General features: G+C 46.9%; 1 protein-coding gene and 1 pseudogene across 1 annotated transcript in view; one reads left to right on the top strand and one right to left on the bottom strand.

Moving 5' to 3' along the window:
- Window positions 1-14,013, top strand: part of adgrg7.1 (adhesion G protein-coupled receptor G7, tandem duplicate 1) — a 103,369-nt gene that overhangs the window by 18,441 nt on the left and 70,915 nt on the right. The window lies entirely within an intron of this gene.
- On the bottom strand, window positions 8,642-8,871 carry LOC139276575 (U2 spliceosomal RNA; annotated as a pseudogene).

Here is a 14,013-nt window from a genome sequence, read left to right as displayed (position 1 = left end):
AGCCCAATCTATATGTAAATTAAAGTTGCCCATGATAACTGCTGTACCTTTATTGCACACATCTCTTATTTCTTGTTTGATGCTGTCCCCAACCTCACTACTACTGTTTGTTGGCTTGTACACAACTCCCACCAGCGTTTTCTGCCCTTTGGTATTCCGCAGCTCCACTCATACTGATTCCACATCATCCAAGCCAATGTCCTTCCTTACTATTGCATTAATTTCCACTTTAACCAGCAATGCCACCCCGCCTCCTTTTCCTCTCTGTCTATCCTTCCTAAATGTTGAATACCCCTGGATGTTGAGTTCCCAGCCTTGGTCACCGTGGAGCCACGTCTCCGTGATGCCAATTACATCATATCCGTAAACTGCTGTCTGCGCAGTTAATTTGTCCACCTTATTCCGAATACTCCTCCCATTGAGGCACAGAGCCTTCAGGCTTGTCTTTTAAACATACCTTGCCCCTTTAGAATTTTGCTGTAATGTAGCCCTTTTTGTTTTTTGCCCTGGGATTCCCTGCCCTCCACTTTTACTATTCTCCTTTCTATTTTTTGCCTCTGTCTCCCTTTTATTTCCCTTTGCCTCCCTGCATAGGTTCCTGTCCCCCTGCCATATTAGTTTAACTCCTCCCCAACAGCACTAGCAAACACTCCCCCTAGGACATTGGTTCTGGTCCTGTCCAGGTGCAGACCATCCAGTTTGTACTGGTCCCACCTCCCCCAGAACCGGTTCCAATGCCCCAGGAATTTGAATCCCTCCCTTCTGCACCACTCCTCAAGCCACATATTCATCTGAGCTATCCTGCGATTCTTACTCTGACTAGCACATGGCACTGGTAGCAATCCTGAGATTACTACTTTTGAGGTCCTACTTTTTAAATTTAGCTCCTAGCTCCCTAAATTTGTCTCGTAGGACCTCATCCCGTTTTTTACGTATATCGTTGGTACCGATGTGCACCACGACAACTGGCTGTTCACCCTCCCTTTTCAGAATGTCCTGCACCCGCTCCGAGACATCCTTGATCCTTGCACCAGGGAGGCAACATACCATCCTGGAGTCTCGGTTGCAGCCGCAGAAACGCCTATCTATTCCCCTTACAATTGAATTCCCTATCACTATAGCTCTCCCACTCTTTTTTCTGCCCTCCTGTCCAGCAGAGCCACTCACGGTGCCATGAACTTGGCTGCTGCTGCCCTCCCCTGATGTGTCATCCCCCTCAACAGTACCCAAAGCGGTGTATCTGTTTTGCAGGGGGATGACCGCAGGGGACCCCTGCACTACCTTCCTTGCACTGCTCTTCCTGTTGGTCACCCATTTACTATCTGGCTGTGTACCCTTTACCTGCAGTGAGACCAACTCGCGAAACGTGCTTTTCATGTCATTCTCAGCATCGTGCATGCTCCAGAGTGAATCCACCCGCAGCTCCAGTGCCACAATACGGTCTGTCAGGATCTGCAGGCGGATACACCTCCCGCACACGTAGTCATCAGGGCCACCGGAAGCATCCCCGAGTTCCCACATTGTACAGGAGGAGCATAACACGTGTCCGAGCTCTCCTGCCATGACTTAACCCTTAGATAAACTTCATTTGGCAACAACAATGCTGAATGTTACTTACTGATCAAGAAAAGAGAACGAAAAACTACTTACCAATCATCAGCCAATCACTTACCCCCTTGGCTGTGACGTCACCTTTCATTTTCTTTCTACTTCTTTTTTGCCTTCTCTCCCTGCAGCTACACTAGCTGGTCTTTATAGGCCTTGGACGCTCCCCGGACTCCCGCTGCCTCTCGCGGCCTTTATAGGCCTCGGACGCTCCCTGGATTCACGCCTCAGCGACCACGAACTCCCGCTGCCTCTCGCGGCCTTTATAGGCCTCGGACGCTCCCTGGATTCACGCCTCAGTGACCACGAACTCCCGCTGCCTCTCGCGGCCTTTATAGGCCTTGGACGCTCCCCGGACTCATGCCTCAGCGACCACGAATACCGCTGCCTCTCACGGCCTTTATAGGCCTCGGACGCTCCCCGGACTCATGCCTCAGCGACCAGGCTTCTTTCCGTATTTTGGTTATATTCTGGGGAGTATTGTCACAACCTTGTTTGCACATCATCCCGGGACCATCGGCCTCCCATGTAAAGTTGAACGTTACATTCTTGTTTTTATAGAGAATCAATACAAAATTCCCAAAGACTGGTGCCGAATAGTTCCACCGTCTACAGTCAAACATTAAATTAAAAACACGACATTTAATTCCCGCCGGACATGTATAGTTTCCCTGGGTTACTTTTCATTGGGACTACCATATCATATAACGTTTAAGCCCTTTTCCTTCCAACTGTGGAGGCACTGGGAAGGCCAGAGCGGCCACTAACCCAGTCGCTACCAGCACTATCCACAGGTTCATCCCGTTATTTTCTGGCCTGCTTCCTTATCAGCGCTTCCATGGTCGCTGGGTGTACCGTTACTACGAGTTAAAACAGACAGAGGTTGTTTAGTATTATATGGCTTTACCTGTGTCCAGTGCTTCCATCTAATCCCAGTAGGCTCCTGTAGACAAACACAAGTATCACTCATCATTAGTATCGAGTATGGCCCCATCCATCGGGGCTCCATTCCCTTTCGCATCCCTGTTACCTTTATCATGACCGGTTCTCCTGTTTTAGGTAGTGTCTCGGGTTTCATTCCCCCATTCTGAATTTCTAGATCTCTTATCTGCTATTTGCTTTTAACTTCTTTATTCATATTCTGCACCTCTTGGTTTAGCTAGACCAAGTACCGCCTTAGCCTATCCTGAATTGGTCCTGCTTCACCTGTCCCTCCGGCTAAGTCCTCTGGTAGTCTCATAGCCCGTCCAGCTCATAGGGTGTTAGTCCCGTAGTATAATGTTAGTAGTTGTTGCCTACAATATTGTGGTGCCACAACTTGCTTCTGGGGACCCCATACCCATATGTCACCCTTTTGGTGGGCCCCGTGCTTACTCCATTCACGTCTTTCTTCCTGATCGACACAATGGTGGACCTGTGCTATATTTATGTCTGTCTGAACACTGTTAGTCATTACTGGTTGAATTTCAGCCTTAACTGCTGGCTCTGGCTTCTGTTCAGCTGCCGCTTGTTTGGCTGCTAGGTCTGCAAACCGATTCCCCAAGGTGGGTAGGTCTTGCGGGTGAGAGTGGCCCTTACTAGTTAGTTTTGTGTGTGCTTTTACCTTGATTATCACTGCTTCCCATGGTTCCTTTGCTGCTTTCACTAGCCTTTCTACTAACCTTCCATGTTATATCACCTCGCCAGTAGATGTCACATACCCTCGTCGTGACCAGGCTGCAATATAGTCGTGAACCACCACGAAAGCGTAGCGACTATCTGTATATATGTTTACTCGCTTCCCTTTAGCTAACTCGAGAGCCTTTATAAGGGCCACCAGTTCTGCCACCTCACTTGTCTCCTGGGAGCATTCCTGCCATTATTGTCTGTCCCTCCTGTGTTACCACCGCCCACCCAGTATGGGGTTCTCCATCAATGTATTTTTTGGATCCGACCACGTATAAAGTCACATCTGGGTTGTCCAATGGCTCTTCCTTTACCCCTCTATTTGTTCCCTTCTCTACTTTTTCCCTCTTAATCGATAAGGGGACAAGAGGTTATGGAGAGCGGGCAGGGAAGTGAACCTAAGTCCATGATCGGATCAGCCATGATCGTATTAAATAGCGGAACAGGCGCGAGGGGCCGTATGGCCTTCTGCTCCTATTTCTTATGTTCTTATGTACAGCTATGTTCCTCCCCTTCAGTCAGCACCCCGGGAGCGAGGCTAACTCCATATGCTTTTTTATTATTACTGACTTGTTTTTGGGCAGCAATACGGTCTCCCACTTAGCCTTTCGGTTGTCCGAGATCGACTGCAGCTTTCCAGTATTTAGTAATTCTACCAGGGTATGTTGTGTGTGCAAAATGATCTGTCCCATCATCACTACTGGTTCGCTTACTTTGACCGCCCAAGTTGCACAGTCCAGGGTGGCCATACATCGGGGCATCCTACTAACCACTGGGTTTTTCTTCATCGAGTAGTCGGCTATAGGTCTCTGCCAGCCCCCATGTTCCTGCATTACTACGGCGGAATAGCTTCCATCATCCTGATCACAATATAGGTGGAAAGGTTTATTGGGATCGGGCAATCCTAGGGCGGGGGCCGACATCACAGCTCTTTTTAGTTCCCCGTATGCCTCTTCCTGTTCCGGTCCCCAATCTATCTTCTGTAGGGGTCCCCCGGTTCCATTAATTAATTTCTGTATGGGTTCCGCTATCGTTGTGTATTGAGGTATAAAATTTTGACTATAATTAAAAAGTCCTATTACCTTCCTTACTCCCCTGGTTTACAATGTTCAGATAACATTCTGTTACCCATTCATCTTGTGGCTTCAAGATGAACGCTCCTGACACTCAGATGCCGCCTCCTAGGGGCTGCTTTACGTAGTTGTTGTACCCTTATTAGCTCATAGGGGATTAATCCTGTCATTCGATTTGGTGTGGCGCGTAACCTCATTAGTATTGTGGGTAGTAATTCTGGCCAGGATTGTCTGGTTTCCTGTATTTAAAAACAAGTGATAGTTTATAAACTATCTAACATACAAGTGTTCACAACTCAAGTTCTCGCAAATCATTTCCAAGGTTACGTCCATATCTTATCTCGTCCTCCCCAAATGGCTTTTCTGTCTCTCGTCAGAGAAAATGACATTTTTAGATTGTTTCCAAACTTTTACGTTTTTTTTCCTCACTGTTTAGTATTATTTCTTTTAAAAAGGTTTCCAAACCCAAGATTTTCCAATACAACCAAAATGTTTATCAAGGAGAATCACCTAACATATCTCAAAATCCCACTTCAAATACTGTATTGCCAATCTTTTATTTAAATCTCTTTTACTAAGCTCAAAGTTTTCACGTCATTTAAAATAAGATTAACTAGGGCGATGCTTCCCCCAGCCTATAGCCTCAAGGAACCCACGCAGGCTTTTAAAAAAAAAAAGGCATTTAGTATCTTTCAACCCAATGTAATCAATGATTACGTGTTTTCTTTTGATAAGTGAGAGGGTCGGAATTTTTTTCTGTAAACGTCCAAATTTCTCGGCACAAGAGCTGAAGCTTCTGTATCGGTGCTATTTTCTTATATATATATATCTTTTGTTAAACAAACCCATCCTTTGTGCATTTCATCGCTCCGTAAATCATAATCAAAATAAATCCGCACCTGCGTTTCTAACTTAAAATGTAATTCAATTCTAGGTAAACAATGAATATAAAACTTCCCACATCCATGATAAAAAGGGTTAACCAGCGAGCTTCTGCACAGAAGTAGGTGGAGCTTAAACTTACATAACAGACACTTTGCTACAGTTGTACAGGGCCTTGGTGAGGCCACACCTGGAGTATTGTGTACAGTTTTGGTCTCCTAACCTGAGGAAGGACATTCTTGCTATTGAGGGAGTGCAGCGAAGGTTCACCAGACTGATTCCCGGGATGGCGGGACTGACCCATCAAGAAAGACTGGATCAACTGGGCTTGTATTCACTGGAGTTCAGAAGAATGAGAGGGGACCTCATAGAAATGTTTAAAATTCTGATGGGTTTAGACAGGTTAGATGCAGGAAGATTGTTCCCAATGTTGGGGAAGTCCAGAACCAGGGGTCACAGGATCTAAGGATAAGGGGTAAGCCATTTAGGACCGAGATGAGGATAAACTTCTTCACCCAGAGAGTGGTGAACCTGTGGCATTCTCTACCACAGAAAGTTGTTGAGGCCAATTCACTAAATATATTCAAAAAGGAGTTAGATGAAGTCCTCACTACTAGGGGGATCAAGGGGTATGGCGAGAAAGCAGGAATGGGGTACTGAAGTTGCATGTTCAGCCATGAACTCATTGAATGGAGGTGCAGGCTAGAAGGGCCGAATGGCCTACTCCTGCACCTATTTTCTATGTCTGCACCAATTTTCTATGTCTATGTTTCTATGTTTATTTTAAAGACAGACATTCACACCAACTTTCATTCAACAAAGCTTACTTTCTCTTTTTTAAATTAGTTTTTTTTTAGCAACTTATTTTCTGGTTCCCTTGTTTTCCTTTGTCAGTCTCTGTCCCAACTGTCCGGAGGGCGTCATTCTCAAACTACTCACTTCTACTCTTAACCTCTGTAATTGTAGGCACTAACTTATTACCATTAATCCTGCTTTGGCTGTTTTCTTATTTTTTCTGTTTCTCTCTATACCTATCTTTCCACTTCTTCTTTTCTCCTTGCATTTGTGAAACACACTATAACTGCCTCCTTCCCTTTGTTTCCTTTTCTTTGCAACCACCAGTTGAGTTTCCAAGGTATCTTTTTTTTCCTTCATCATATCCTTCCTTAACCATTTTCCTCTTAACCTTTGCATATTTATCTCTCAGAAACTCTTCTGGTAGTTTGTACCTCACCCCTCCATGGGCCTTGGCAGTTTCCTTGCCCTTTCTCACACCGGGGCATTTTCCCCAGTTCCTATTTTTCCGCCTTTACTTATGCGGAGCTATTTCCGCCTTTACTTATGCAAAACCTTTTTTCTGCCTTTACTTATGCGGAACCTCAGTTCTGGCTAGTCCACTCTCACCGGGGATTCCTCGATATCTCGTATAAGTACTTATTCTCCCGACACACGTATTTACTTACAGTGCCCTGACGCGCCCCTAGACTGGATATACCGGCTGCACGGACTCCGCTTCAGATTCGTTGGATCTCTGGCCGGATCTCTTGGGAGGAGAATTTCTCAAGGCAATTCTCTACTCACTCGGTTTTAGATTGGTTCGGCTTTTGAGTCAAATTTGCCCGTCCAGCAGACCCTGCTCGCAGCGCCAAGTTGTAAGGGTTAACTTCAAACCACCACTCAGAGTCTGTTAGTCTTAAAGTAAACGCAGTTTTATTAATTAATACAAGCTAGCAGGGAAGCTATTCCATAAGGAACGCTCAAAAAGGATTTGGAGACATTGTCCTTTATACAATTTCAGATTAAATTACGTAATTACGCAAGTTACAATTAATACATGATGATTGATTAATACATGATTGATTAGTACAGCACTTCCTCCAATCTGGCTTCTCATGCCTTAAATGGTAATTCCGGATACGATTACTATCATCCATTTTATTCTACCCTTATCTTGTTATTCAGTTCACTTCCTATGTTATCTGTCTGTACTTTTGCTTCCCAAGGTCTTTGGTCTGCGAACTGGAAAGTTTTGTTTTCTCGTGGAATTTTCCCACAGTCTGTCGGTTCCATTTTAAAATATATTAGCTCAGTTTCAAAATGGCACCATGTTTTACTATTTTAAAGATTTGTAATTTACCTCTTCATGGCGCATGTGACTCCTCATCTGGAAATAGCAATAACAGACGAGTGGTTAGCAGCAGGGGAGGGGGCAGGGTGACATGAGTAAGGTCACATAGTACAGGCTTATTTGAAAGACTGCTGCTACTCTATTATATGTAGTCCAGAGATACTGTATCACATTTCCCCAACCCTAGTCCACAGATACTGCATCACATTGCCCGAACCCTAGTCCACAGACACTGCATCACATTGCCCCAACCCTAGTCCACAGACACTACATCACATTGCCCGAACCCTAGTCCACAGATACTGCATCACATTGCCCCAACCCTAGTCCAGAGACACTGCATCACATTGCCTGAACCTTAGTCCACAGACACTGCATCACATTTCCCCAACCCTAATCCAGAGACACTGCATCACATTGCCCGAACCTTAGTCCACAGACACAACATCACATTGCCCGAACCTTAGTCCACAGACACTACATCACATTGCCCCAATCCAGCCCGGGGATTTTGCAGGACTTACCCTCACTATCAAACGGGGGCTCAGCACCCCCACGGGTAGTTGACCTCCCTGAGTCACCAATCACACCGATTACTCGCCCCTCCAGGTCTGTCAGAGGCATTGTTCTCGGTGGACCGCCACCTGCCCGCCACTGCTCCTGGCAGTTGTGGGACATCTTTCCCTGCAACAATGACAATGGGAATGGTTACCAGAGGGCCCATTTGCTCTTGTGCACACACAGATAGCCATCAAAGCATTTATACCATACTGTGTGCATTTAATGCAGTCCTCTGTTTAATGGCACTGGAAGTTGCACATGGTTCATGAGGAAGACATCGAAGTGCAGAAACATCTTTTAAGATCTCAGAAAGCAGTCTTAATAATGTGTAACGATCATTCATGACAAATAAAGTGCAACACTAAGCCTACCTATACCAACATAAGAACATAAGAACATAAGAATTAGGAACAGGCCATCTAGCCCCTCGAGCCTGCTCCGCCATTCAATAAGATAATGGCTGATCTGGCCGTGGACTCAGCTCCACTTACCCGCCCGCTCCCTGTAACCCTTAATTCCCTTAGTGGTTAAAACATGTGTCAGATTTACAATTTAAGTAATGAAAGAGTGCATCAATAAAAATATTATTTATTTATTTATTTATTTATTTTTTTTAAATTCATGTCCAATCGTTATCCAATCGTTACAATTCTTTGTCAAACGCCAGAGGTCACCCTGCACCAGTCAAGGATCACTCTGCGCCAATGCTCTTAGCCAAAAGGCCTAGAGCCACTGCACCGTTCCTGGAAGTACTGCAATACCAGGTTCGTGCCATGGAGGTGGATGGGTCAGGTCCCCCACACACCTCCGTGGAGGTGGATGGGTCACCAATCCCACCCACCTCCTGTTTACAAAAATGTAAGCATATACCTTCCTGACCAGGGAGAAACCACCCGGAAGTCATGGTGGCTGGTCAGGTTAGTTATGCAGATCTTAGCCAAAAGGCCGAGAAGCGATATTTATTCTGATGATCCTGCTATGGTCATTGAACCTCTTGTGGCACTGGGTGTGGGTCCTTCTGATGTTGTCAATACAAGACACCTCCTCAGTGATGCTGGTCCAAATACGGCGAAATACCACAGGGAGGGGTTTACTTGCACCCCTCCTATTTAAATCCCCCCCATCTCCTCTCCAATCTAAAATTGGCTGATTCAGTCCTGGGTATACTGTGCATTCGCGGCGCTCCCTGACAGTTGACCAGCAGCGTGAGAAGAAGAAAAAAATTGGAGAGAAAAAGGAAAAAACCAAATTTGCGCAGGCGCAGAAGGTCCAATTTTTTTTTTCGATCGCAAATTTCGGCTCTGGCGCAATGCTGGATTTACCACTATCGCTATCGCTCTTCACCCTTTGGCAAATTTTGCGAGGTCTGGCGGCAACAGTACCCCAGCGCTAATTTCTGCCGTGATTAGCGCCTAAAAATGGGCAAAATCGCTAAAAGACGAAATTCTAGCCCAAATTGACTTGGGACAAGTGCTGTCCTCTGCAGGTGAAGTGCACTCATTGGCTGTTCCGCATATTGACTGCTAAGAATATAGATACAGTGTGTACTTCTGGTTTATATTTGTATTTTTTGATCAAGATTAAAAAGAAGAGAGTAAATTGGTACAGTCTAACTCTTTTCCAAAAGCAAAATATTGCTGGAAGTCTGAAATAAACACAGAAAATGCTGGAAATACTCAGGTCAGGCAGCATCTGTGGAGAGAGAAACAGATCTGATAAAAGGTCATCTACCTGAAACGTTAACTCTGTTTCTCTCTCCTTAGATGCTGCCAGTCTAATTCTTTGTTTGAATTGGGTTGATCTGGAGGTGACTTTGTATTTACTATTTGCTTAAAGCTGAAGGAAAGTTAAGTAGTTTTCATTCAAAGTTCTGCAACTGCCCTCACCCCCCTCGTCCCCCCCCATCTGTGCCCTTTTTATAGAAGAAGGAAATTTATTTTCAGTACTCCATTGGCATCAGTTATGGGGAGCATCCAGAGTGGTTCCTTTGCAAAGGACAAAATTATTGCGTTCCTAACACAGATGAGGCTGCACACAGGGAGGTTTAAGTAACAGTGACTTGAGTCTTTAATAAGATACTCCAAAGTGAGGAACAGGCCTTAGGGGCCGGCTTATATACAGTGCTCCCTTCTTTAGCTATCACCGTGCCCGCAATCCACTTGGGACCATGTCCATAATTTAGCACACACACAGGGTCATTCAGATCAATTTCCCGTGACACATGAGAGTGCATGCTTTACAGATACACAACATCACTCCCCCCGAAAGTCAAAGTGAAAACTATTTACAAGGTGAGGCGGTCGGGAGCCTTTCTTTCTGGTGGACCGCCTCGGTACAAATGTCTGTTCTGGTGTGTTGGCTGTGCCCTTGCTGGGCTGGCATGTTGTTGGCCCTGCAGGGCTGCTGGGTGAGCCTGGCCTTGCTGGGCTGTTGGGCGTGATGGGTTCAATTTCCTAGTCCGGCTGGTGTCGTTCATCCTTTGGGTGCGTGTTGAAGACTCGAAAAAGGTGGTGTCTGCTGTGGGTTGTTCAGGGCAGTCTGTGAACTGCAGTCTCATTTGGTCCAGGTGCTTTCTGCAAATTTGTCCATTGTCTAGTTTGACTACAAATATCCTATTCCCTTCTTTAGCTATCACCGTGCCCGCAATCCACTTGGGACCATATCCATAATTTAGCACACACACAGGGTCATTCAGATCAATTTCCCGTGACACAGTGGCGCGATCATTGTTTACATTTTGTTGCTGCCGCCTGCTCTCTACCTGATCATGCAGGTTGGGGTGAACCAGCAAGAGTCTGGTTTTAAGTGTCCTTTTCATGAGTAGCTCAGCCGGGGGCGCCCATGTGAGCGAGTGGGGTCTCGTGCGGTAGCTGAGCAGTACTCGGGACAGGCGGGTTTGGAGTGAGCCTTCTGTGACTCGTTTAAGGCTCTGTTTAATGGTTTGTATTGACCGCTCTGCCTGCCCATGGGAGGCTGGTTTAAACGGGGCCGAGGTGACATGTTTGATCCCATTGTGGGTCATGAATTCTTTAAATTTGGCACTGGTGAAACATGGCCCGTTGTCACTGACCAGTATGTCAGGCAGGCCGTGGGTGGCAAACATGACCCTCAGGCTTTCAATGGTGGTGGTGGCAGTGCTTCCTGACATTATTTCACATTCAATCCATTTTGAAAAAGCATCCACCACCACCAGAAACATTTTACCGAGAAACGGGCCCGCATAGTCGACATGGATCCTTGACCATGGTCTGGAGGGCCAGGACCACAAACTTAGTGGTGCCTCTCTGGGTGCGTTGCTCAACTGAGCACTTACGCTGCATTTCTGTACACAGAACTCTAAGTCAGAGTCGATACCGGGCCACCACATGTGGGATCTGGCTATCGCTTTCATCATTACTATACCCGGGTGTGTGCTGTGGAGATCCGAGATGAACATCTCCCTGCCCTTTTTTGGTAGCACTACGCGGTTACCCCATAACAGGCAGTCTGCTTGAATGGACAGCTCATCCTTTCGCCGCTGGAACGGCTTGATTGGCTCTTGCATTTCAACGGGGATTCTGGCCCAGCTCCCATGCAGTACACAGTTTTTCATTAGGGACAGCAAAGGATCTTGGCTGGTCCAAGTCCTAATCTGGCGGGCCGTGACAGGTGATTTATCATTTTCAAACGCTTCCATGACCATCAACAAGTCTGCGGGCTGCACCACCATCAACAAGTTTGCAGGCTGCGCCATTTCCACCCCCGTGATGGGAAATGGTAGCCAACTGAGAGCATCCGCACAGTTCTCGGTGCCTGGCCTGTGGCGGATGGTATAGTTATACGCTGATAGCGCGAGTACCCACCTTTGTATGCGGCCTGAGGCATTAGTATTTATCCCCTTGTTTTCAGCGAACAGGGATGTGAGGGGCTTGTGATCGGTTTCCAGCTCAAATTTGAGGCCAAACAGGAACCGATGCATTTTCTTTACTCTGAACACACATGCTAATGCCTCTTTCTCAATCATGCTGTAGGCCCTCTCGGCCTTCGACAAGCTCCTGGAAGCATAGGCGACAGGTTGCAACTTCCCTGCAATGTTAGCTTGTTGTAATACACACCCGACTCCATACAACGACGCGTCACATGCTAGCAGAAGGCTTTTACACGGGTTATACAATACAAGCAGCTTATTGGAGCATAAAATGTTTCTGGTTTTCTCAAAAGCAATTACTTGGTTTTTTTCCCCATACCCAGTTCGCACCTTTGCGCAATAACACATGTAGCGGCTCTAAAAGGGTGCTTAACCCCAGTAGGAAGTTACCAAAATAGTTGAGAAGTCCTAGTAACGACCGCAGCTCCGTGACGTTCTGTGGCCTGGCCGCGTTCCTGATAGACTCTGTCTTGGCGTCTGTGGGCCGAATGCCGTCCGCCGTGATCTTTCTCCCCAAAAACTCCACTTCTGGTGCCATGAAGATGCATTTCGACCTCTTCAGCCACAGCCCTACGCGATCCAGTCGCTGGAAGACCTCCTCCAAGTTTTGTCGGTGCTCCACGGTGTCCCGACCCGTGACCAATCCATCGTCCTGAAAGACCACCGTGTGTGGTACCGACTTGAGTAGGCTCTCCATGTTTCTCTGGAAGATCGCTGCAGCCGGGCATCTGTTTTAGATGAACAGTCCCTTGTGCGTGTTGATGCAGGTGAGGCCCTTCGAAGGCTCCTCCAGCTCCTGCGTCATGTAGGCCGAAGTCAGGTTGAGCTTGGTGAATGTCTTGCCTCTTGCCAGCGTCGCAAATAGGTCGTCTGCCTTAGGTAGTGGGTATTGGTCCTGTAGCGAGAAACGATTAATAGTTACTTTAAAATCGCCGCAAATCCTGACCGTGCCATCACTTTTGAATACTGGAACAATCGGGCTGGCCCACTCGCTTAATTCCACTGGGGAGATGATGCCCTCGCGTTGCAGCCTGTCCAGCTCGATTTCCACTCTCTCCCTCATGTGAGGTACCGCTCGTGCCTTGTGGTGAATGGGTCATGCCTCTGGGACCAAGTGGATCCACACCTTCGCCCCGGAAAAGTTTCCAATGCCTGGCTCAAAAAAGGAAGGAAATTTGTTAAGAACCTGGGTACATGAGGCCTCATTGACATGTGATAGCGCTTGGATGTCATCCCAGTTCCAGCGGATTTTGCCCAGCCAGCTCCTTCCAAGCAGTGTGGGGCCATCGCCCGGGACAATCCAGAGTGGCAGTTCGTGCACCGTGCCCTCATAGATGACCTTGACCATGGCGCTGCCCAGGACAGTGATAAGCTCTTTAGTGTACGTTCTCAGTTTCATGTGTATGGGGCTCAGGGCTGGTCTGAATGCCTTGTTGCACCACAGTCTCTCAAACATTTTTTTACTCATGATGGATTGGCTTGCGCCAGTGTCCAGTTCCATGGCTACGGGTAAGCCATTCAATTTTACATTTAGCATTATAGGTGGACATTTCGTCGAAAATGTGTGCACCCCATGTACTTCAGCATCTGCCTCCTCTCTCTCAGGCTCGAAATTGCTTTGATCCACCATGGACCGACCTTCCTCTGCTTTTCCAAACAGTGATCGATAGATTTTTAGATACTTGGTTAGCAGGTTTTGCAGAGCTTGCAGCTAGTTTGCAAGCTCATTGGAGGTGCCCCATTGTTCCACAGCTCTTGCAAACATACCCTTTGAAGCGGCATGAATAGGCTGAATGGAAGCCTCCACAACGCCAACAAGGTGTGAATTACCTTGCATTCATCCTTTTTTGGGGATTGTGAGTCATCTGGGTCACCTGAGGCCTGCTGGCAGTTGCAGACTCGTGGGTTCTGCCCTGTACATTTCTGCTCGCAAACAGTTCCAGTTAATTTGTGAACATTGCTAGCGCTTGTGTGCTGAGAGATTTGTTTGGTGTCATCACTGATGGACATAAATGCCTGTGCTATCGCAATGGCCTTACTGAGGGTCGGTGTCTCGTGACCAATGCCCAGTACAAAAAAGTCTCTGAGTATTTGCTCCAGGTAGCCAACAAACTCACATTGTCCTGCAAGTCGCCTTAGCTCGGTGATGTAGCTCGCCACTTCCTGACCTTCAGATCGCTGGCACAAGTAGA

Source organism: Pristiophorus japonicus, chromosome 11 (genome assembly GCF_044704955.1).
Source record: "Pristiophorus japonicus isolate sPriJap1 chromosome 11, sPriJap1.hap1, whole genome shotgun sequence".
In the NCBI taxonomy this organism is placed as follows: Eukaryota; Metazoa; Chordata; class Chondrichthyes; family Pristiophoridae; genus Pristiophorus; species Pristiophorus japonicus.
Note: the sequence above shows the minus strand (reverse complement) of the source record. Positions and strands in the feature narration are given on the sequence as shown.